Source organism: Narcine bancroftii, chromosome 3, assembly GCF_036971445.1.
Source record: "Narcine bancroftii isolate sNarBan1 chromosome 3, sNarBan1.hap1, whole genome shotgun sequence".
In the NCBI taxonomy this organism is placed as follows: Eukaryota; Metazoa; Chordata; class Chondrichthyes; order Torpediniformes; family Narcinidae; genus Narcine; species Narcine bancroftii.
Genome location: NC_091471.1, coordinates 118,646,478 through 118,670,615, shown reverse-complemented (window position 1 = coordinate 118,670,615; position 24,138 = coordinate 118,646,478). Strand labels below are relative to the sequence as shown.

The 24,138-nt window shown below is 42.9% G+C and overlaps 1 long non-coding RNA gene across 2 annotated transcripts; it reads right to left on the bottom strand.

Annotated features, from left to right (window-relative positions):
* Nucleotides 1-792: 792 nt before the first annotated feature.
* On the bottom strand, nucleotides 793-22,975 carry LOC138756207 (uncharacterized). Of its 2 annotated transcripts, none has more exons than XR_011352860.1 (3): nucleotides 22,868-22,975; nucleotides 16,592-16,678; nucleotides 793-867 (listed from the first exon to the last, which is right to left on the bottom strand). It is a non-coding gene; the product is annotated as an uncharacterized lncRNA (long non-coding RNA). The 2 variants fall into 2 exon arrangements; XR_011352859.1 differs by lacking the exon at nucleotides 793-867 and adding an exon at nucleotides 10,675-10,877 and having other exon boundaries at nucleotides 16,582-16,678.
* Nucleotides 22,976-24,138: the final 1,163 nt, after the last annotated feature.

Here is a 24,138-nt window from a genome sequence, read left to right as displayed (position 1 = left end):
GCTGTATGATGCTCAGATGCCACTTGAAAGCTAATCAACATTTGAGGAAGCTCCAACCAAGAGGCCTGGAGTGGTATCAATAACTTGGGGTGCTAAAGTTTAGGAACACAGTGAGTATTGCATAGCCAATGTGCATACTCTAGATAAATCATAATATTTTTGTGCCTGTGAGTCACATACATCCTGCAGGAAAATTCTAAGAAAGTTAAACTGTCTTTTTTTTAAACTTTTGGGCATGGGAATAAACTGACCTAAATCTAAAACAAACAAACAAAAAACCCTGTATAGCTTGCAGTCATTGGAAAGGAATAAAGAACTGGAATTTCGATTTTCATCTTTTCTATTTCAACAATGGAACATGGACAGATGTGCCGAGAATAGATCAAAAAATTGAAGTGTGGCTTTCAAAAAGAAGTTGTGAAGAAAGTACTGAGGCATTTGGGACAGATCTTCAACGTAAGATCATCCATCAATTCCTTTTGTGTTACAAATTCTCCAAAGGTGGAACAATTGTGTTTTTGCTAAATCATTCACATTGGGATTTAGTTTCATTCTGAAGCATTGACAGTTTTCTGTAGTGATCTTATGAAAAATAATTTTGTAAATGTCATTGCTTATAAAATATAAATACATTTTCTTAAAGTTAAAAATGCATAGTTATCAAGATTTATCTTAGAAAATATCTATTAGATCCCCTGAATAAATGAAGTTTAAAGGGAGCCATATAAAGTATAACCCTAATACATTGTAAACACTTATTAGTTTTGTCAACTTCTATAGGTTTTTTTTGTACCTATTCCAGTTATACCCCTGATTCCACTGCTTGTGATGTGTATTCAGTTGAAGAGATGGTTGTGAATGGTATTTCTGCAAGCACAAAAAAAACATTTAGTTATGCTATAAAACCATAGAATATTCTGCTTCTTTCTTTGGCTTGGCTTCGCAGATGAAGATTTATGGAGGGGTAATGTCCACGTCAGCTGCAGGCTCGTTTGTAGCTGACAAGTCCGATGTGGGACAGGCTGACACGGTTGCAGCGGTTGCAGGGGAAAATTGGTGGGTTGGGGTTGGGTGTTGGGTTTTTCCTACTTTGTCTTTTGTCAGTGAGGTGGGCTCTGCGGTCTTCTTCAAAGGAGGTTGCTGCCTGCCGAACTGTGAGGCACCAAGATGCACGGTTTAATGCTATATCAGCCCACTGGTGGTGGTCAATGTGGCAGGCACCAAGAGATTTCTTTAGGCAGTCCTTGTACCTCTTCTTTGGTGCACCTCTGTCATGGTGGCCAGTGGAGAGCTCGCCATATAACACGATCTTGGGAAGGCGATGGACCTCCATTCTGTAGACGTGACCTGCCCAGCGCAGTTGGATCTTCAGCAGCGTGGATTCGATGCTGTCGGCCTCTGCCATCTCGAGTACTTCGATGTTAGGGATGAAGTCGCTCCAATGAATGTTGAGGATGGAGCAGAGACAACGCTGGTGGAAGCATTCTAGGAGCTGTAGGTGATGCCCAGAAAAAGGCCCCTTGGGCCCTTCTAGTCTGCGCAAACCATTCTTTTTGCCTAGTCCACTGACCTGCACCTAGCCCATAGCCCTCCATACTTCTCCCATCCATGTAAATTCTTCTTAAATGTTAAAATTGAGCTTACATTCACCACTTTAGCTGGAAGCTCATTCCACACCCACACCACTCTCTGTGTGAAGAAGTTCCCCTTCATCTTCCCCCTAAACGTCCCCTTTCACTCTTAACTCATGTCTTCTGGTTTGTATCTCACCTACCCTCAGTGGAAAAACCATATCTATATTTACTTGTCTATCCCCCTCATAATTTTAAATGCCTCTATCAAATCTACCCTCATTCTTCTAAACTCTAGGGAACAAAGTCCTAACCTGTTTAATCATTCCCTGTAATTCAGTTACACTCCTGATTCTGGACAACATCCTAGTAAATCATCTCTTCACCCTTTCTATCTTATTGATATCTTTCCTGTAGGTAGGTGACCAAAACTGCACACAATTCACCAAATTTGGCCTCACCAATGTCTTATTTAACTTTACCATAACATCCACTCCTGTGCTTAATACTTTGATTTACAAAGGCCAATATGCCAAAAGCTATCTATCCACCTATAATGCCACCTTCAGGGAATTATGTATTTGTATTCCAGATTCCTTTCTTCTACCGCATTCCACAGTACCCTACTATTTACTTTCTTGGTTTGTCCTTTCAAAATGCAACACCTCACACTTGTCTGCATAAAACTCCATCTGCCATTTTTTCAGCCCATATTTCTTGCAGGTCCAGATCCCACAATAAACTTTGAAAACCTTCTTTGCTATCCACAACACCTCCAATCTTAGTGTCATCTGCAAACTTGCTGATCAAATTTACCACATGATCATCTAGAGGTGATATAGATGACAAATAATAATGGTTCCAGCACTGATCCCTAGACACATCACTGGTCGCAGACCTCCAGTCTGAGAAGCAATAATCCACCAAGACTCTGGTTTCTCCGTTTCAGCCATTGTCGAATCTATTTCATTACTTCACCATGAATACCTAGAGTAACCCTTCCAAAGTAACCTCCCATCTGGGACTTTCTCAAAGCCTTACTAAAGTTCATGTAGACAACATCAACAACCTTTCCTTCATCAACTTTCTTGGTAACCTCATCAAAAACTCTATAAGATTTGTGGAACATGACCTACTACACATAAGCTATGTTGATTATCACTAATAAGTCCATGGCTATTCAAATGATTGTATATCTGATCTCTTAGAATGCTAATTTACCTACTACTGACATCAGGCTCACCGGCCTATAATTGTTAAAATTGAGGAACAACATAAGCTACCCTCCAATCCGTGACAAGGACATTTTAAATATTTCTGCCAGAGCTCCTGCACTTTCTACACTAGCCTCCCTCAAGAACTGAGGGAATATCATGCCAGGTTTTGGGGATTTATCCATCCATTTACTTTAAGGCAACAAGAACATACTCCTCTTTAATCTGTATAGGTTCCATTACCTCATTGCTTGTTTTCCTCACTTCCCTCAACTCTGTGCCATTTTCCTAAATGAATACTAATTTAAAATAATAATTTAAGACCTCTCCCATCTCTTTTGGCTCCATACAAAGCCGACCACTCTGATCTGCTAGGGGACAACTTTTGTCCCTTACTATCCTTTTGCTCTTAATATTCCTGTAAAAAGCCATAAGATTTTCCTTCGTATTGTCTGCCAAAGCAACCTCATGTCTTTTTCTTTTTCCTTCCTTATTTCTTGAAATTTTTCTTGCATTTTTTATACTCGTCAAGTACCATGTTGCCTATGCATGTTATTCACCACTTTCTCCTTCCAAACCAGATCCCAAATATCCCTGAAAAAACTAGGTTCCCATTGCCTTCCAGCCTTGCTGTTGATCCTGAAAGGAACATACAAACTCTGCACTGTCAAAATTTCACCTTGGAATGTTCTCCACTTACCTTGCATATACTTGCCAGTAAACAACCCATCCCAATCCACACATTCTAGATCCTTTCTCAGTTCCACAAAATTGGCATTTCTCCAATTTATAATCTTAAGCTAAGGCCCAGACACATCCTTCTCCATACTTAACTTGAAAATAATGGTATTATGATTACTGGACATAAATTGTTCCCCTACACATACTCTGTCACCTGTCCTGTCTTACACTTTAAGAGGGGATCAAATATTACACTCTCTCTAATTGGTACCTCAATGTTATTGATTTAGAAAACTTTCCTGAACACATTTGATAAATTCCGAGCCATTCAGCCCTTTTACAGTATGGGAGCCCTAGTCAATAGTGGAAAGTTAAAATCTCCTACTATTACAACCTTATGTTTCCGGCAACTGCCTGCTTTCTCTCTACTGATTTTTTCATCCAATTTTCGTTGACTATTGGGCAGCCTTTAATACAATCCATGAGTCTGGTCATACCTTTTCTATTCCTCCACTCGACCTTTATCATTGGGCTCTCCTGCCTGAGCACAGCTGTGATATTTTCATTGACGAGCAAAACCACTCCTCCCCTTTCACCCCCCCCCCCCCCCACAATTCTATCACATCTATTCATCCCCTTCCAGTTCAGATGCACACTCTCCCATTGGAACAAGTCCCACCTTCCCTCGGAAAGAGCCTGGAGTATTGAGATACAAAGTTTCACTAATGGTCACAATGTCATAATTTCACGTGCCAATCCATGCTCTAAGCTTGTCTGCCTTTCCTATAATACTCTTTGCATTGAAACAGATGCACCTGAGAATATTTCCACCACATTCAACCTTTTGACTTTTAACAGTGCATGCAATTTTCACCTCACTTTTTCCCTCCTCAGTCCTCTATCTGCTCTGCCATTCACGATCCCCTCCCCCTTCAAATCTAGTTTAAACCCACGGGAGGAGCACAAGCAAACCTTCTCGCAAGAATATTCATCCCCTTCCAGTTCAGATGCACACTCTCCCATTGGAACAAGTCCCACCTTCCCTCGGAAAGACCCCAATGATTCTGAATCTTGAAGCCCTTCATCCTGCACTGTGTCTTTAGCCTCGTGCTAAGCTGCATTATCTTATTTTTTCAAGTTTCTCTGGCACATGGCATGGGTAGCAATTCTGAAATCACAACCCTGGAGGTCCAGCCCTTCAACCTAGCACCTAACTCCCTGAACTCTCCTTGCAGGACCTCCTCACCCTTCCTTATCCACATTATTGGTGCTTACATGGAACAACATCTGGCTGCTCACTCTCCTTTCTGAAAATGCTGTGAACTTGTTCTGAGCTATCTCAGATCCTGGCCACACCTTGGAAGACCATGACGCCAATCTCCAGAGTTTTCTCCACATGCTGAAAGCCCTAAACCTCACTTAATACTCTAACAAGTGTGAGTTCAGGACTAAACATCAGAATATCCTTGGCTATGTGGTGGAGAATGGCATCAATGGCACTGATCCCAATAGGATGCACCCCCTGTTAGAGCTCCCCATTCCCAGGACCACAAAGGCCTTGGGGTTATCCTCATATTATGCCCAGTGGATCCCTCAATTTGCTGATAAGGTTTGCATACTCTTAAAAGTCACTAATTTCCCCCTTTCAGCTGAAGCCCAAATGACATTTAGCTACCTCCAGAATCACATTGCAAAAGGCGTGGACGAGAATGTACCTTTCCAAGTGGAAAGCAACACATTGGATGTAGCCCTGGTCTCTACCCTCAACCAGGCGGGAAGGCTGGCTGCATTTTTTTCTCAGACATTACAAGGCCATGAGCTCCAGAAACCCTCTGTGGAAAAGGAGGCTCAACCCATTAGAGAAGCCATGAGGTGCTGGAAACACTACCTGGCTGGCAGTAAATTTATGCTTCTCACTGACCAGCGCTCTGTTGCATTCATGTTTAATAATGTCAAGAGAGGCATAATCAAAAATGACAAAATTGCTAGGTGGAGGATCGAGCTCTCCACGTAAAATTATGACATTGCCTAAGGGCCAAGAGCCCTTAATGACCATCCAGATGACTTATTCAGAGGAAAATATGCCTCTGCACACACAGGCTAACTCTCTACATAATGAGCTCTGCCATCCAAGGGCTACCCGCATGGCTTATTTTGTCAAGCACACAATCTGCCTTACTCCATGGAAGACGTCAGGGAAATTACCAGGTCTTGCTAGGTCTCCATAGAGTGCAAGCCGCACTTCTACGGCCCCACAAATGCACACCCGATCAAGTCATCCAAGCCTGTCGAACGGATCAGTGACAATTTTAAGGGATCTTTCTCCTCCACGAATGGGAACACTTCCTTCCTCTCTATCATTGATGAGTCCTCCCACTTCTATTTCATCATTCCATATCCAGACACATCAACTTCGTTAATCAGAAGGGCCCTAGATTCCATTTTCACCCCATTCAGGTATCCCAGCTATATTCCAATCAACCGGGGCTCATCCTTTATTAGTGACAGGCTATGTTAGTACCTGCCTCACAAGGAGCATCACATCCAGCAGGACTCTGAGCTACAGTCCCCAGAGGAATGGGCAGGTTGAAAAAGAAAATGCCAAAGACTGGAAAGCTGTCAAACAAGCCTTGAAATCAAGAGGCCTTCCAGACTCACTCTGGCAGGAAGTCCTCCTTATGGCACTCCATTCCATTCTGTTGCTACTATGTACCGCAACCAATGCCACACCTCATGAGCTCCTATTCAATTTCGAAAGAAGGGTCAGCATCAGGAACTACACTCCCAACCTGGCTCACCACTCCTGGTCCAGTCCTCCTCAGGAAGCACAAGAGAGAAAGGGAAAAGGTGGAAAGGGTGAAACTGCTCCATGACAATCCTGCCTACACCAAAGTGGAGAACCCGGATGGCAGAGAGGACATTGTCTCCATCTGGGACCTGGCTCCCACTGGAACAGAGGGTCCATTGCCTCAAGTGCCTCTAAGCCTCGGATCTCATTCTGGCCACCCCCAGTCAGGGCCTCAGGGGGTCCAGTCAGGAGGAAAGTGTGTCCCCCTCCACTGTTGAACTGGAGACCCAGCCCACCTCTACTCTCTCACAAGGGGACCAGTAGAACCAAGGAGTCCAAAGCCCCCTGGAGCTAAGTCGCTCCACCAGGATCTCCAGACCCCTAGACCACTTAAATCTGTAAATTTGTAAATAACTGTATATTTTTCAACATTTTAAAAAAATCCATGTTCTCTGTCTTCATTCATAGACCCAAAGTTCTGCAGGAAGGGGTGAATGCAGTGAACAGTGATTCACTGGTAAGGTGTTGTGCTGATGGCTGGCCCCGCCTCCCGGCTCCACCGACATCTGCTCACATATAACCCTGGTTTCCCATCTAAACCCAGAACCTTCCAAAGACTACTGTGAAGCGCTACCCATATTTATAAGACAATAAAATCATATGTTCTCCCTCCAGCTGTGAGAGCTTTTATTTGCGCTACAGCATTGTAATCAAACACACCTCTTTTAACATAATAGACTTAAGTAACTTGATTTTCAAAGTGTTAAATTACAAAATTCAGTAGGTATCCTCTGAAGAAAGTCAGCTTTATCTACTGGGAATTATCACCTCAAGGTGTCCCTTCTTTAATCCTGATTTAATCATGATTCAAATTTTAATAAATGTAGACATACAGTAACAGATCCTTCCAGCTCATGAGCTTGTGCCATCCAACTGCACCCAACTTGCATATGTTTTGAAGGATAGAAGGAAACTGGAGTACCCGGAGGAAGCCAACACAGACACTGGGAGAACATCCAAAATCCTTACAGATAGTGGCAAATTCGAATACCAGTCTTTGGCGCTGTAGCAGCGCTGTCACCGAGAATATTCTCCCAGAAACATGGTCTTTGCCCTCAGACAGCTCCAAGAAAAGTGCAGAAAACAAAACAAAGGACTCTACATCACCTATGTTGACCTCACCAAAGCCTTCGACACCGTGGGCAGGAAAGGGCTTTGGCAAATACTAGAGCGCATCGGATGCCCCCCAAAGTTCCTCAACATGGTTATCCAACTGCACGAAAACCAACAAGGTCGGGTCAGATACAGCAATGAGCTCTCTGAACACTTCTCCATTAACAATGGCGTGAAGCAAGGCTGTGTTCTCGCACCAACCCTCTTTTCAATCTTCTTCAGCATGATGCTGAACAAGCCATGAAAGACCCCAACAATGAAGACGCTGTTTACATCCGGTACCGCACGAATGGCAGTCTCTTCAATCTGAGGCGCCTGCAAGCTCACACCATGACACAAGAGAAACTTGTCCGCGAACTACTCTTTGCAGAAGATGCCGCTTTAGTTGCCCATTCAGAGCCAGCTCTTCAGCGCTTGACGTCCTGTTTTGCGGAAACTGCCAAAATGTTTGGCCTGGAAGTCAGCCTGAAGAAAACTGAGGTCCTCCATCAGCCAGCTCCCCACCATGACTACCAGCCCCCCCACATCTCCATCGGGCACACAAAACTCAAAACGGTCAACCAGTTTACCTATCTCGGCTGCACCATTTCATCAGATGCAAGGATCAACAACAGACTCGCCAAGGCAAATAGCGCCTTTGGAAGACTACACAAAGAGTCTGGAAAAACAACCAACTGAAAAACCTCAGAAAGATTAGCGTATACAGAGCCGTTGTCATACCCACACTCCTGTTCGGCTCCGAATCATGGGTCCTCTACCGGCATCACCTACGGCTCCTAGAACGCTTCCACCAGCGTTGTCTCCGTTCCATCCTCAACATTCATTGGAGCACTTTCATCCCTAATGTCGAAGTACTCGAGCTGGCAGAGGCCGACAGCATCGAGTCCACGCTGCTGAAGATCCAGCTGCGCTGGGTGGGTCACGTCTCCACAATGGAGGACCATCGCCTTCCCAAGATCGTGTTATATGGCGAGCTCTCCACTGGCCACCGTGACAGAGGTGCACCAAAGAAGAGGTACAAGGACTGCCTAAAGAAATCTCTTGGTGCCTGCCACATTGACCACCGCCAGTGGGCTGATATCGCCTCAAACCGTGCATCTTGGCGCCTCACAGTTTGGCGGGCAGCAACCTCCTTTGAAGAAGACCGCAGAGCCCACATCACTGACAAACCCAACACCCAACCCCAACCAACCAATTTTCCCCTGCAACCGCTGCAACCGTGTCTGCCTGTCCCGCATCGGACTTGTCAGCCACCAACGAGCCTGCAGCTGACGTGGACATTTACCCCCTCCATAAATCTTCGTCCGCGAAGCCAAGCCAAAGAAGAAGCCGTGCTGTGCTTATCGCTATACTAACTGTGCCACCCCAATGATAAGAAAACACTGAAGGGCATGTGGGTAAGTCATTGGCATTTACAATTCCTCAAATCCCTTGAAGAATGCCTAATGAGGCTGAAAATGTAAATGTACTGGAAAAAATTCTCCAGCATTGATAATACTGTGCAAAAACAATATGGTGTAGATATTGGAATATCTAAAATCAAATCAGAATAGCTGTAAAATGCTCAGCTGCCATGTGAATAATTGTTGAAAGAGGCATGCAAAGTTAACATTTCAGATCAAAGCAAAGTCATCAACCTGAAAGAAACATTGCTTTATTTCTTTCTTCTCAGATATTACTCAAGCGGCTGGGTATTTCCAACAGTTTCTCATAAACAATGGAAGGCAAGTGATGCTCAGTCACTGAGCACATTCAAGGCTGAAACTCAGATCTTGGTAGAAGAAATGAGGATTGGGTGGGAGCATAAACTTGATCATAGGATCTGTATGACCTATTCATGTTCTGACTTCTTATGTCATTTTTGTTTACTGAGTTTACTCAATTATGGCATGCTTGCTTATTCCCTGCAAGAATTTTGGCATCAACTGATTTGCAATAGTAAGCCAGAGCTATAAAGCTGTTGGTGTGTGCAAAAGCCAATCGTTTATTGCAGTTACAATGTATGTTTAGCACCTGCGACAATAAATGAATTTTCTTTCAGAATCTAGGAAGCAGAATCAAGATATTGCTGAAATATTTTGTTGATTTCTTTCAAAACATGGTTCAAACTTTGTCTGTATGGAATAATAAAAAATTGATTTACAACCTAGAAATGTTTTGAAACTTAAGGGGATATTATAATCAGGGGGATATTATAATCACAAATACTAAATCTTCGCATGTCATTTAGAATTGGATTATGAAATAGACATGTTCCCAGTTGTGCATATTGTGCAGTTGGGCCAGCACTTTTGGCATAGCAGTTAACCCAAGCCTTTTGCAGTGCTGACGATCGGGACTGGGGTTTGACTCCTGCACTGTCTGTAAGGAATTTATATGTTCTCCCCAGGTTTGCGTGGGTTTTCCCCAGGGGCTCCGGTTTCCTTCCACTATTCAAAAATGTGTCAGGGGTTGTAGGACAATTGGGTGGTATGGGCTCAAGGGGTGAAATGGCCTGTTACCGTGCTGTATGTTATGTCTAAATTTAAATTTTAAAATGTAAAAAAAATTAAATTTAATTTTGAGAGTAAATTTTAATAATTTAATTGTAACAACTGAAGATTAAATGAATTAAATAAAATGTTTTTTTTTTGATTTTTAACTACCGAACATCACTTTAAATTCTATACCAAATTATTTTTTTAAAAAATCATGAATTGTCAATTTCTTTGCACACTAAGTGTTTCAAAAAAACTTTTATATGCCTGCTATGACATAGGCAAAAATGATCTCAATTTGAAAAGCTTCCTCTAATTAGGCTTAAACCAGGGCAATCTCTATTCTTATTTATTCAGTCAGGTGGTATGGCCATTTTTTTGCGCACACTATCAGCTTTCAGTAAAAAAAATATTTTTAGACCTGAGTTAGTATTCAAGAAACTCTACTCTGCCAAAAGTATTCATATGAATCTTTTTAATTGGATTAACCAATTACCCCAGATTGGGTTGATATCATTGAATTATATACAGTAACATTTACAATGGTATCATATGAAATGATTAAAGTAGCCCAAACAATGAGAATATATGCAATATCCTCACTAATTTAAACTTTATTTTCAAGGCACTGCATATGTATCAGTTTGAAATTTAATAAGCAATTAAGTTGAATATTCTGATACTTATCAATCCAATTTAACTCAAGTAACAAAGTATATGAAATCTGAAATTTCAAAATTTTAATCATCTTTATTCATAATGAGGCTTGGACAATTACTTGGCGTAGCAACTAAGCATTAAAGACTTTTTCATTTGAAAATTACTTGCATCCAAACTTTTTATCTTCTTGCATTTAGTGAAGCATACTTTGGATGTGTTCAAAGCACAAGTCTGATTCATCAGATAGCTTTTGTTATTTGCAGTGAAAGGCCTGGACCTTGGAACTTAGACTTCACAGCAACTCATACAGTAGCTGTGGAAAGAGAAACAGCAATGATAGTCCTGATATTCTCCCCAATGAAGAAAGCTGCATTTGTACCTCTGCCAGTTTCTATTGTGTGCAAAGCTTAAAAGGATTGGAGGCAACACAGTAGTTAATGCCACATACTTTCCTCTCCTTGCCTGCTATTGTGCATTGTAAGGAAGGAACAATGGAAATGTACCTAGATGAGGTGAATGGAAGGGTCAAGATTTCAAATGTTGAATCAGGGTAGCTGAGAGAACTGAATTTTTATTGCTTTATTAGAAAAATACACGTGAATGTAATTACTTTTAAGCTTATTTTTCAGTTGCATTAGGCCTGTTCATTAGAGTCTGCATAGATATCTCCAAAATAGCTCTCACGTTGGCAGCAGGGACCTATGTATTTCACAAAAGAGCCAGTCTTCAGCCAATTCAGTTCACCATCTGATGTCAAGAATTGGTTGAGTACACTGGATGCAGCAAAAACCTTCGAGCCGGATATCATTGGACTGTAGATGTACACTGTGACAGTACAGATTCTATCACCAACGTGTACATGTACAGATTGTAGTGCAGGATGACTGTGATTGGCTGAGAGTGTAGCCACACCTACTGGCAGGCCTTAAAGGATTGCTCTTAGCCAGACCAGGTCATTCTGGACTGGTCGACCTACATGTGATATGCTCCATTGTTTTAGTTAATAAAAGCCTTGGTTTGGATCAATAAGTCTTTGGTTCTTTCGACATGCTCGACATACACCATAAACTGTTACACTCAAAAGCTGGCTGCATCTCTAGCCAAGCTATTTCAGTACAGTTCATCACTGGCATCTACCCACCAATATTGAAGATTGTCCAGGAATATCCTGAATATTAAAAAAAAAGCAAGACAAATCTAACCCATCTAATTTCTGCTCTGTCACCTTCCAAGTAATAGAAGGTATACAGTAAAACCCCAGTTATCTGTAATTCAAGCAATTGGCAACTTCAAGCAACGGGCAAAAACAAAACCATATTTTTTTAAAAAAAAATTTAAATAAATAAATAAATAAATAGAAATTCCACATTATAAAAGTAAATGTTTCTCTGATGTAACATATACACCTTTGGTGAAGATAAGAGCAAATATATGTTCAGCCAGCAGAATGTCGTGGTTGTGATTTGCTCGTAGCAGCAGTTTAAATAAAGTTGTATTTTAATAACATGAAGTAGTCAAGGATGAAAAGCTGGTTGATGCCATTCAACGTTGGGGTGACTCCTTAAGGAGTCTCCTTATACCTCCTTATTAAGAGACTTTATCTTTATTAGTTATATTAGTAAACCTTTATTGGAAACTTGGGGTAGATGGGGGTTGATTATCTATACTGTTCATCATTCAGGTGGCTCTGTGGAGGAGAATGAACCTGCAGATACAATGATGGTTTAAATGTTTGCAAAGAATGTGACTAAAAATAAAGTAAAATGCTTTAAAGTTTATATATTCATGCCCATGAAGTTTGTTCAAAGTACAGTATAGTATTTTTGTCTTTCAAACTATTTATTCTTAATGCATGTGTATTAGTTAGGCATTTTAAGAGTGTCTCAAACTACCAGAAAAATCACTAATCCAGCATCTACCAATCCCCATAAGCTCTGGATACCATAGGTTTTACTTTTTTTTTGTTTCTGTGAAACAAAATAGCACTTGCTCATTTGTAATTTGCTCTCCAATGTTCAATTTATACCTTTCCAGTACAACTCAGCTCCAGCTCTAATTAAGCCTTGGTTCAAACTTGGAAAAAAAAGTATTTTGTCAGGACAAAGTGACTGCATTTAACAATAAAAGAACATTGACCAAATTTAGTGTGCTGGACCTTACCATCTACAGTTACTACAACAGTGACCTTCCTTTAACCATAAAGTTAGAAGTGGGGATGTTTGTAGTTGATTGTGCAATGTTCAATTCCATTTGCAGTTTAGCAAATAAGGCAGCCCAGGACTGCACAGAGCAAATCTTTAACTGTTTCCAAAGTTGCATTCATTCTACCAAAAGCCAACCAATGACCAGCTCCAGAGAGGGTGAGGCTGACTACTTAGACCTGACATTCAATACTAAGTCACCATTATCAACATTCTGAAGCCAAAATTAACTAGTAACAAAACTGGACCCAATCATATAATTACGGTGACTGTCAACAAAGACCAGAGGTTGGGCATCCTTTGGAAACTGACTCACTTCTTGACATTCTGAACCTTTTCATCCTCTATAACAAACATTATGCAGAGGCGACTCCAGAGATGAAGGGGTAGCCTTTGAGGAGAGATTGAATTACCTGAGACTATACTTACTGGAGTTTAGAGGAATGAGATGGGATCTTATTGAGACAAGTTCCTTATGAAAGGCTTAGATAAGATAAAACCAGAAAAGTTGATTCCATTGATAGGCAAATTTATAACCAGGGGACAGAGCCTCCAGATTTGAGGGAGAGAGAGGAGGGACTGCTTCTCCCAGAAAATCTATGGAATTCTCTGCCTGAGGAAGTGGTAGAGGCTTCCTTATTAAATATATTTAAGACACAGATAGATAGATCTTTGCATATTAGGGAAATCAAAGTTGATAGATAAAACATTGTGTAATTGGTTTGTCCATGCCCAGATCAGCCTTGATTTTACTGAATAGAGGGACAGATGCTCTGGGCCAGATAGCCTGTTCATGCTCCTATTTCTTATTTTCTTCTTATGTTGCTAAAATCAGAAGACTGAGGAATGTTCTTTACTTATTCTCACATATCCTCTGTAACTGGATCCTTGACTTTCTCATTGGAAGACCACAGTTAGTACAAATTGGAAACTATGTCTCCTCCTCACTGATTTCCACACAGGTGCACCCCAAGGATGCGTGCTTTTCCCTCTGCTCTACTCATTATACACCCATGACTTTGTGGCCAGGCACAATTCCAGAGCTATCGACAGGTTTGCCAATGACACTACAATTGTTGGAAGAATCACAAATGGTGATGAAGAAGTGTACAGGTGGGAGATAGATCAGCTCATTGAATGGTGTAATGACAACAACCTTGTGTTCAACGTCAGCAAAACCAAGGAGATGATTGAAGTCAGGGGAACATAATCCAACCTTCATTGAGGGCTCAATAGTGGAGAGGGTCAACAACTTCAAATTCCTGGCTGTCATTATCTATGAGGATCTGTCCTGGTGCCTCCATGATGTGGCAATTGCAAAGAAGGCTCAACAGCGGCTATACTTTGTGAGATGTTTGAGGAGATTTGTTACTTCACCAAAGACTCTCATAAACCTCTACAGGTGTACAGTGGAAAGCATTCTGGCTGGTTGTATCACTGTCTGGTATGGAGGTGCCAAGTCTCTGGTAAAGAATGAATTTCAAAGGGTTGTTAACTCAGTCTGCGACATGACAGGCACCAGGCAACACTCTATTGAGAACATTTACATGAGGTGGTGTCTTAAAAAAGCAGCCACTATCCTCAAAGACCCCCACCACCCAGGCCATACCCTCTTCACTCTGCTACCATTGGGGAAAAGGTACAGGAGCCTCAAGATGAGCACTCAGTGGCACCAGGACAGCTTCTTCCCAGCTGCCATCAGATTCTTGAATGATCAATGAACCAAACACACTGCCTTACATTTTGTGCCTATTATTTTAATTTTTTATAGTAATGTTATAAGACAAATCACCAAATTTTGCGACTTGCACACAATAAATTTTGATTCTGATTCTGACTTCTCCACATATATACAGCTCCAAAATACAAGTTGAATTCATCCACCAGTATAAACATTCATTTCCTGCACTACCATTGATCTTTAGTATTTCCCATTGATAATTTTTACTTCAATTGGTTACCCAAATAGCTCCAACACCACCTCTCAGACCTGCAACCTCTACCAGAATGTAGGTCAAAAGGAGCACCTGCCAAGCAACTTCACTATCAGTTGGTTTGGAGCTCATCGATTAATGCTGGCAGTGACTGGTCTTTCCATCAGGCAAGAAGGATACACTGTAAAATCTAACCAAATTCTTATTTGGATATTCAGATTGGATTTCAGTGATATAACAAGGAGCTGGTTTTATAAATACTGTATATTGATGATTCTTTCATTGTTTGAGAATCAAAATCTTGGAAATTCTTGAATTTGGACTACAATGGTTCAAGAATGTAATTCAAACTATCTTGTTAATGGTAATATTACAGGGCTGTGAATGTTGGCCTCCCTAACTCTGGCCTTAGTTAAGAATGAATTATTTTTCAATCTCTGAAGGAGCATTGGAAAAATGAAAAAAAAAAGGCATACACAGCCTGAAGGAACATTTTAGTGTTGACAAATTTTTAAATGTAGACATAACATGCCCTTCCAGCCCACGAGCCTTTGCCACCAAAATAACCCAATTAATCTACAATCCCGTACATTTTGAAGGGTGTGAAAAAACCAATGAAGATACATCAGGAGTGTACAAACTCCATACAGACAGTGCCAGATTTGAACCAATGTCTCTAGTATTGTAATAGCATTCATCTATGATAACCATACCACACAAGAAGTGAATGGGCTAAAAAATTTATTTCATTTGTACAATCTTCTTGGTTCCTACTTGGTTTCAAATTGCAGTTCATTAAAAAGAGTCTGTAACAGTTTTACCTGAGGTGACTATTGTGTACTAATTGTCCACGGACAGTAAAATTTATTTTTAGCAGCAATTACATTGCATTCATTGCACCTACAGATGCAGAAAAACACAAAAACCCACAGATGTTGAAATCCTGAGAAAACGATGAACTGCTGAAGGTACTCAATGGATCAGTCAGCTTCCAAGGGTGGAAATGGTCCATCAGTTTTGAGTTGGGAATTTTATTGAGACTAAAGTGTTAAAGGCAAAATGATATCATGTATCCAAAGGGGAAACAATGATAGGGATGGGCTGAATGGTCATAGGGTATTGGACCAAAGATGGAAGAGTTGGAGAGGCAGGAAGAATGGAAGAGGGAGAGAGCTTAGTGGGATTTAGCAAATGGTAGGAATTAGAGAGAAAGCAAGAATAGCAGTAAGTAGAGATGGAAGCACTGGAACCTAATAGAGGTGGAGGTTGTCTCACATGAGAAAATTGAAACTCCTGCTGTTATGTTTAAAGATAACCAAGAGGAATATGATACATTATTCCTCAAATTATGGATGCAGATGTGACAAGCATAAAACATTCAATGCAATAAAATCTTCAAACACAATTGAAACTCAATTAAAATTGCCCCTTATTTCCATTTTGCTCAATAATCAGTCCCCCTGAAATGTTTAAGTTCTTTAACTTTGACTTCTCCAGTTTCCATTAAACACTTCCCTCTCTCTCTTTCCTATCTCTCTGTCTTATTCCCTCCAGCTCCCTATCCTTCCTTTCCCTCTTCATTCAGAGGGATACCCCACCCGATCACTTCTCAACTTTTATCTCGTCTACTCTCCCACCTATATCCACTTCATACTCATTAGCCTAAGAACCTCCCACTGCTCCCACCTCCCTCCTATCCTCTCCTCACCCCTCTCTTTTATTCAGGCATCTGCCTGCTTTTTGCTCACAACTTGAGGAAGGCTCATCCCAAAATGTTGGTCACCCTTTACTTCCCATAGATGCTGTGTGACCTGTTAATTTTCTCCAGCACTTTTGTGTATTGCACAACAATCACAGCATCTGCAGACTTTCCTCTAATTACCTTAACTTACTTGAACGGCATTTACCATTACTTTAGAGCCTGTGGCCAATGAACTTGAATCCATTATTTTACAAGGCAGCTGCATAGCATGTCAGTGCTAGAATAGAAAATGGTAAACTGTATAAGGCTAGGAATTAAAATCTCTTAAGCTGAGTACAGGTGGGCATTTTAACAGTCTAATCACCATCTACATTAAAATTGAGGCAATAGATAATATTGATTATCTTTTGCTTTTGCTTTCATAATTTTGTGGAAAAAAATGAAATATTATCATAACATCTTGAGCCACTCTACCCACTAACATTCAAAAACTGATAATTATTGCACACAAGAAAATAGTAAATCGATGTTTTGATCAGATTTCAGTTGAACAATTAACTCACATTCATTCACTTTAGTCCTTCTTCCAAAATGTCTTGAACTAATGAAAATTGTACCTGGCTTAATTTGTGGTGAACATAGTAGTATTAAAATGGATATTAATAATATTTGGTCCATTCATCCATACTAACTAAAAGACAATGTTACTCATTTTCTTGGTTTTCTATATTTTTGAATAATTTATAGAATATAAACAAAAAGTATTCATAAATATCCAATTTTACCTGAAAATTTGGATGAAATTAGAATTATTGATTTATTTTGCAACAATTGATTTACAAAGAACCCAGTTAGACAATGCTTAAACCCTGTAATTTATTTTCAGAATACCTTTACAAGGTATATTTGTTCACTGAGCAGGATATATGTGTATGTAGAACAGACACATACCAAATTCTATAATACAGTTCAACAGTGCAAAGCAACATACTATTCTGATAACAACAAGAAAGAAACTATAGTTGAATTTGGATATGGCTGTTTTCTATCTAATATATATTCTGTCTCACAAAATTGGGGAGAAGAGAGAGAGTTCAGAGTGGGATGTGTCCTTTAATATTTTGGCTAGTTTGCTAAGTCTTCAAAATCCTGATGGCTTGCCTTTGGTCCTGAAGGCTTCTATAATTAATGTACCTTTATGTCATTAACAACTTTATTTCATTGTCCCAACCTCCCTAAAACCAGATTGTTTATCAATTCAATAGAAAAAAAATCACCCAGAAATAAACTTTACTACAATAATTTTCTATTAATAAATTATTCAGTAAGTAGAAGTAAAATAGAAATAATAACAAGGAATCAAATGCCTCTGTCTCTATTTGAATGATATAAAAAAAATCCTTTCATGTTTGCTCAAGAGTTTGAATAGGAATTAAAATATTAAAGTAAAAAAATTGCTCAAGTGAATGGTTTATAAAGTAATAACCTAGACTGGCCAGGAATATATCTGATATGCACATGATGTATCTAACATTCTGGATTAAATGTGTGGGGAGAGTCCCTTATTAATCCAGACAAAATATATCTTGAAAGTCAAAAGCTTTATAGCTCGCAAGTGAATATGTGGTTTGCAAGTGTGCAAGTGTATTTTGCGCTTTAAAATTATTTTGCTTATGGTGGCATGCTGCCGTGGCAATTGGGTCAGTGCACCAGGTGGCGAGCGCAACCAGGAGCCAGCAGACCATGCAGCGGCACTGGCCCCAGCAAGTGACGCGGCAGATGTATGGCGAAGGCAGCAAAGGTGCCAGCATCCCCAACCTGGCACTGGCCCCCGATGCACAGCCAACGGCTTGGGGATAGCGCGCGGGGAAGAAGGCATTGCAATGCAAGAAGAGGGCCTGCACGTGGGAAACCCACTATTGTTGTTGGGGCAAATGTCGGGAACGCTAACAGTATAAAAGCTGGGCTTCAGCCCCAATAAAACATAGAGCTATACCTCGCTACACCTGAGTGTGTCTTTCATCGAGTAGTGGGTGGCTACGATTGGTGACCCCACTGCTTTAGATGGCATCGAAACCCAGTGATGAGTGAGCTGGCAGCAGTCCACGCAGTCGCCCCAAAGCTCCTGACCTTCTGGACGAATCAGCCCACGTCTGGTTCAACCAGGTTGAGGCACAGTTTTAGATCTGACAGATTACAGCGGAGTCCACTTGGTACTATCACATGGTGAGCATCCTGGACCCGGACACGATGAACCAGATGGCCAATTTCATTCAGGGGCTCCCGTCGGAAGGTGCCTACACTGCCATCAAAGAGCTGCTTATTGATACTTTTGGGCTCTCACGGCAGGAGAGAGGGACACATTTGTTCCACTTAGACTGGCTGGGGGACAGATCTCCATCGGCCCTGATGAACGATATGCTGGCCCTCTTGGGGAAGCATGAACCCTGCATAATGTTTGAGAGGGCATTCCTAGAGCAATTACCTGAAGATGTCAAATTGCTCCTGGCAGACGCAGACTTCAGTAACCGCCGGAAACTCGCACCAAGAGTGGACATCTTGTGGAATCAAAACAGAGAGTGCTAGGCATCTGTGGGGCTCATCGCCAAACCCCGCAGCCAGACCCGGACTAAACCACAGAAGGAGCAGCAACTCCACAATGGAGGAGAGCCGAACAACCAGTCATGCTTCTACCACCAGCGATGGGATAATAGAGCCCACTGATGCTGACCAGCATGCCCGTACCAGGAAAACACCGGGGACAGCTATTGCTTATGACCATGATGGCTGGCCAACAAGATAGCCTCCTATATGTGAGGGACTGTCAACCATGGTAGATGTTCCTCTGGACACAGGAGTGGAGGTCAGCATCCTGCCTCTCTTGGGGAAGGAAATCAGAAACAGGCAAGTGAGCCCCATGTTGAGAGCTGCCAACAACAGCATGATCAGGATCTATGGCACACATAGGGTCCGACTGCAGTTGGGAGGCAGCCTCTTCTCACGGGCGTTCACTTTGGCAGCAGTGGGACAAATGGTCCTTGGGGCAGATTTCCTGTTGGTGGACCTGAAGGGCCGGAGATTCATCCATGCAAAGATATTCCAGACCTTCCCTCTCAAGGGCACTAGATTCTCAGCTCCCCAGCTGGATTCGGTGCAGCATTCCACAGATAAGCATGCCAAGATCTTCATGGAGTTCCTGACAGTGATTACCCCCCAGTTCTCCTCGAAGATTCCCAGACACGGAGTGCAACATCACATCCTGACCCAGGACCCACCACTCCACACAAGAGCCAGACAACTGCTCCCAGAAAAGCTCCAACTAGCTAAGGAAGAGTTCAAAATGCTGGAAGAACTGGGCATAGTACGGCGTCAGGCAACCCATGGGCTTCTCCCCTGCACATGGTGGCCCAAAGCCACTGGGGGTTAGAGACGGTGTGGCAACTATCGCTGGCTTAATGAGGCCACTATGGCGGATGGCTACCTCATGCCCACATATACAGGACTTTGCGGCCAACCTCCATGGGGCAGTAATTTTCTCTAAACTGGACCTCATGCGGGGACACCATCAGATCCCCATAAACCCTGACATCTCCAAGATAGCCATGATCACCCTGTTCAGCTTGTTTGAATTCCTGTGAATGTTGCACAAATCTTCCAGAGGCTGATGGACATGATGGTCCAAGACTTGGATGGCACTTTTGTCTACCTTGACAGCATCCTGGTGGTGAGCAAACACTGGCAAAAACACTTGGTGCACCTGTCCTACGTCCTCACCTGGTTGAGTGAGTTTGGACTGACAATCAACCTAGCCAAATACCAGTTTGGGTTGGACATCATTGACTTGTTGGGCCATGGGATAGCCAAGGAAGGGGCCACACTACTACCCAGCAAGGTGGAGGACATCCAAAAGTTTCCTAGGCCCAACACAACCAAGGGACTGCAGGAGGTTATGGGGAAGACCAACCTTTAACACAGATTCATCCCTTCAGCGGCCAGAATCATGGCATGGCAGACAAAGCCAAGGATGTAACCTGGAATACAGTGTCAGTGGAGGCCTTTGTAAAATCCAAGGAAGCACTAGTGGGTGCCACTCTTTTGGTACACCCCAGGGCAGACACTTCAACAGCCCTGATGGTGGTCACCTTAGGAATGGTAAACGACGGAGTTCTGGAGCAGCAGATCAGAGGGATCTGGTGGCCATTGGCGTTCTTCAGTTGGCATCTGTGACTTCTAGAACTGAATTACAGCACTTTCGACAGGGAGCTACTGGCACTGCACCTAGCCATCCACTACTTCCAATACTTCCTTGAGGGAAGAACTTTTACACCCTTCACTGACCACAAATCCCTGGCAAAAATCTCAGAACCTTGGTCAGCTCACCAACAGCATCATCTGTCATATATCTCCAAGTACACCATGGATGTGCAACACATCTCGGGCAAAGACAACATAGTGGCAGACACACTGTCCAAGCAGAACATCCACATGCTATTGAAGGGAGTGGATTTTGTGGCACTGGCAAAGGCTTAATAAGATGATGAGGAGATGCTCCAGTACAGAACAGACATATCAGGACTGCAAATCCAGGACATCCCAGTTGGCGCAGGTAACACCACCCTCCTGTGTGATTTGGCCATTGGACAGGTCAGACCTATTGTCCCCGTGGCTTGGAGGTGACAAGTTATTGATTTTATCCATGGGGTGGCTAACCCATTCATCAGGACCATGGTACAACTGGTGGCCAGCAAGTGTGTGTGGCATGATCTCCAAAAACAAGTCAGCAGGTGGATGAAGTCATGCATGCAGTGCCAGATAGCCAAGGTGCAGTGGCACACCAAGACCCCTCTGCTGAACTTGGGGTCCATGGAGCGAAGGTTTGACCACATACATGTGGACATCATGGGACCCTTACCAGTATCCAAGGGGTTCCTCTACTTGTTTGCAATGGTCGATCACTTCACCAGGTGACCAGAAGTAGTCCAGATGGCAGACACATCCATGACTTCCTGCGCCAGAGCCCTCATCTCCTCCAGGGTGGCATGGTTTAGCATTCCATCCACATTACATCGGACAGAGGACCCAATTCACCTCCATCATCTGGTCCAACCTCGCGAGACTGTGGGCTGCTCAGCTACACCACACTACAGCCTATCAGCAAATGGGCTGGTGGTGCGCTTCCACAGACACCTCAAGTCCACACTCATGGACCAGACTACAAGGACCCAACTGGGTGGATGAGCTACCATGGGCACTTCTGGGGATCTGCATTGCACCCAAGGAGGACCTCAACACCTCTTCTGCAAAACATGTGTACAGAGCTCCACTGGTGGTACCCAGGGAATTCGCACTATCCCTAGACAAGCAACCAGATGATACAGCAGCACTCCTCCGCAAGCTATGGGAATGAGTTGGCAATCTGGCCCCGACTCCACTGACCAGTCATGGACAAGTGAGGACCAATATACCCAAAGACCTGTAGGTTTTTATCTGCAGGGGTCCACACTGTCCACTGCTACAGAGTCCGTATGAGGGTCCATTCCAGGTCATACAAAACAATGGCACCACTTTCCAATTGGAGGTTGGAGGCAAGATGGAGGTCTTCACTACGGACAGGTTGAAGCCGGCACACCTGGACCTTGCATGCTCCGTCAAGACGCCAGTACCACACAAGAGAGGCAGACTGCTAAAGACAACAGAGAAACTGCCTTCGGACATCAAAGACAAAACTGCCGGTTCTGGGGGATCGGGTCATGTATTGACATGCCATGGCAGTTGGGTCAGCACTTTGGCTGGTGATTGCAACCAGGTGTTAGCAGACCGTCCTGCTACACTGGCCCCAGCAAGCGAACTGGCAGCCATATGATGAAGGCAGCAGAGGGGCCAGTATCCTCAACATGGCGCTGGTCTCCACTGCACAGGCAACAGCTTGGAGATAGCACGCGGGGAAGAAGGGGGAATAACGTGTTGAAAACCCACTATTGTAATGCAGGTGGAGACATCAGTCGATGGGGCAAATGGTGGGAAGGTCAACAATATAAAAGCCAAGCTCCAACCCCAATAAAACACAGACCTATGCCTCACTACACCTGTGTGTGTCTTTCTTCAAGTAGCGTGTGGCTACGTGCTGATCATTTCTAGGTCACTTAGGAACCACTGGGCCCTTCTGCATCCTATTTACCTCAATTCGGCTGACATTTATCTGATGTCAGATATCCACTGCTTAAGATTGTCCAGTGTGCAGTGACTTTTTTCATATTTACCAGCAGAAAATTTTTTATCATGTTTCAATCTGCAACACACCTAGCAAAATGTTGGCCAAGAGATATGAATTACCAGAACCCCTCTGGCAACATAAATGGTAACCTTACTGGTTGGACACAAAAAGGGGTCAAAGTTTACAGCCAACTCCCCCATGCCATTGAATGCTACATCCACCCAAAGCCAATATCATTTTGCGGTTGTTTACCTGAAGTCACCTTACAATTGGTCACCTGAAGTCACATGAACCAGTACCTGGGTCAGCCCCCAGGTGTCAGGTATAAAACCCAACCTTGTGCTCCTGCCACTCTCTTTCTTCTTTGGCCTCTTGCTGAGGAACTACCTGAGCCTCTCCAGTGGCCAATCACAAATAGTTCTGGAGAACGAACCAATTGTGAGGTATGTTGATGGGTAGGGGTTCTCTTTCACATGCACCTGCAATGGAATCATCATTAGTCGTCTGATCTAATTTGTCAGTAGCTTCAGTAAATTGAGTGCTTATCGGGTGAGGGGTGGGAGGTATGTTGTTTTAACCCTCTGTCCTTCTGGTTATTTGTTGCTGAGGTAACTTGCCTCAGAGCAAAATTGGTTGTTAGTGAATGTATGTATTGAACTGGGAATTCACTACTAGTGTGATGCTCTAAGGACTGGCTCCTCCCAAGACTCCACCCTACACATATCCCCATATAAACCCTGGACCCCTGCCAAAACCCCAGTTCAGATAACAGACCATGTGTGCCATTCTTACTGAATAAAACGTGTTGTACTCTCTCTGGTCTTGAGTACTCTCTGTTGCGTTACAATTTCATTCAATAAAGAACGGGATGGAAGCGCTGTTGAAGCCCATGATGCTCCTCATTGAAACTCTGTCCCCGGAGGGCCCAAAAGAGTTATGTACCGGCTGGAGTGCTTCCAAATGTACCCGTCAGCCATGCAAGAGGTCTACTCAATGAATGAGGTCAAGTGGTTGGTGGTTCTCTCTCACATCAGACCAAAAGGATTCCCAATCTTCAGGGACTGTATGACTGTTGAGAAGCTGAAAATCTGCTATATGAGGCCCCAAAACATCATCCTTGCAAGGCATCAACTCTCGCAATGGAAACGGCAGCCAGGCGAGTCCACTGAGAACTATGTCCTCATCCTACGAGCACTCGCGAAGAACTGTTGGTATGAGGATGGCTAGGCCTTCAAATGGGAGGATTAGCAGATCCGGGGTGCTCCGGTCACTGGGGTGTGGTCCAAATAAATTTGGCAGTGGTTGTTGGAGAAAGGGAGCGTAGTGCAGCCTGACAACATACTACTGGCCAAGTAGATGGCCCAACTGGGGGCTGACAATTTGGAAGTCAGCAGCACCCTTCATGAGTACCTGGGTACCAGAGAGACGCCACATGCTGCATCAACCGTAACGTCAGAAGCCTTAGGGCCTAAGGGATGTTTCTTCTGCAGTTGGTAAAATCACCCAAGAATTTGATGTCCAAC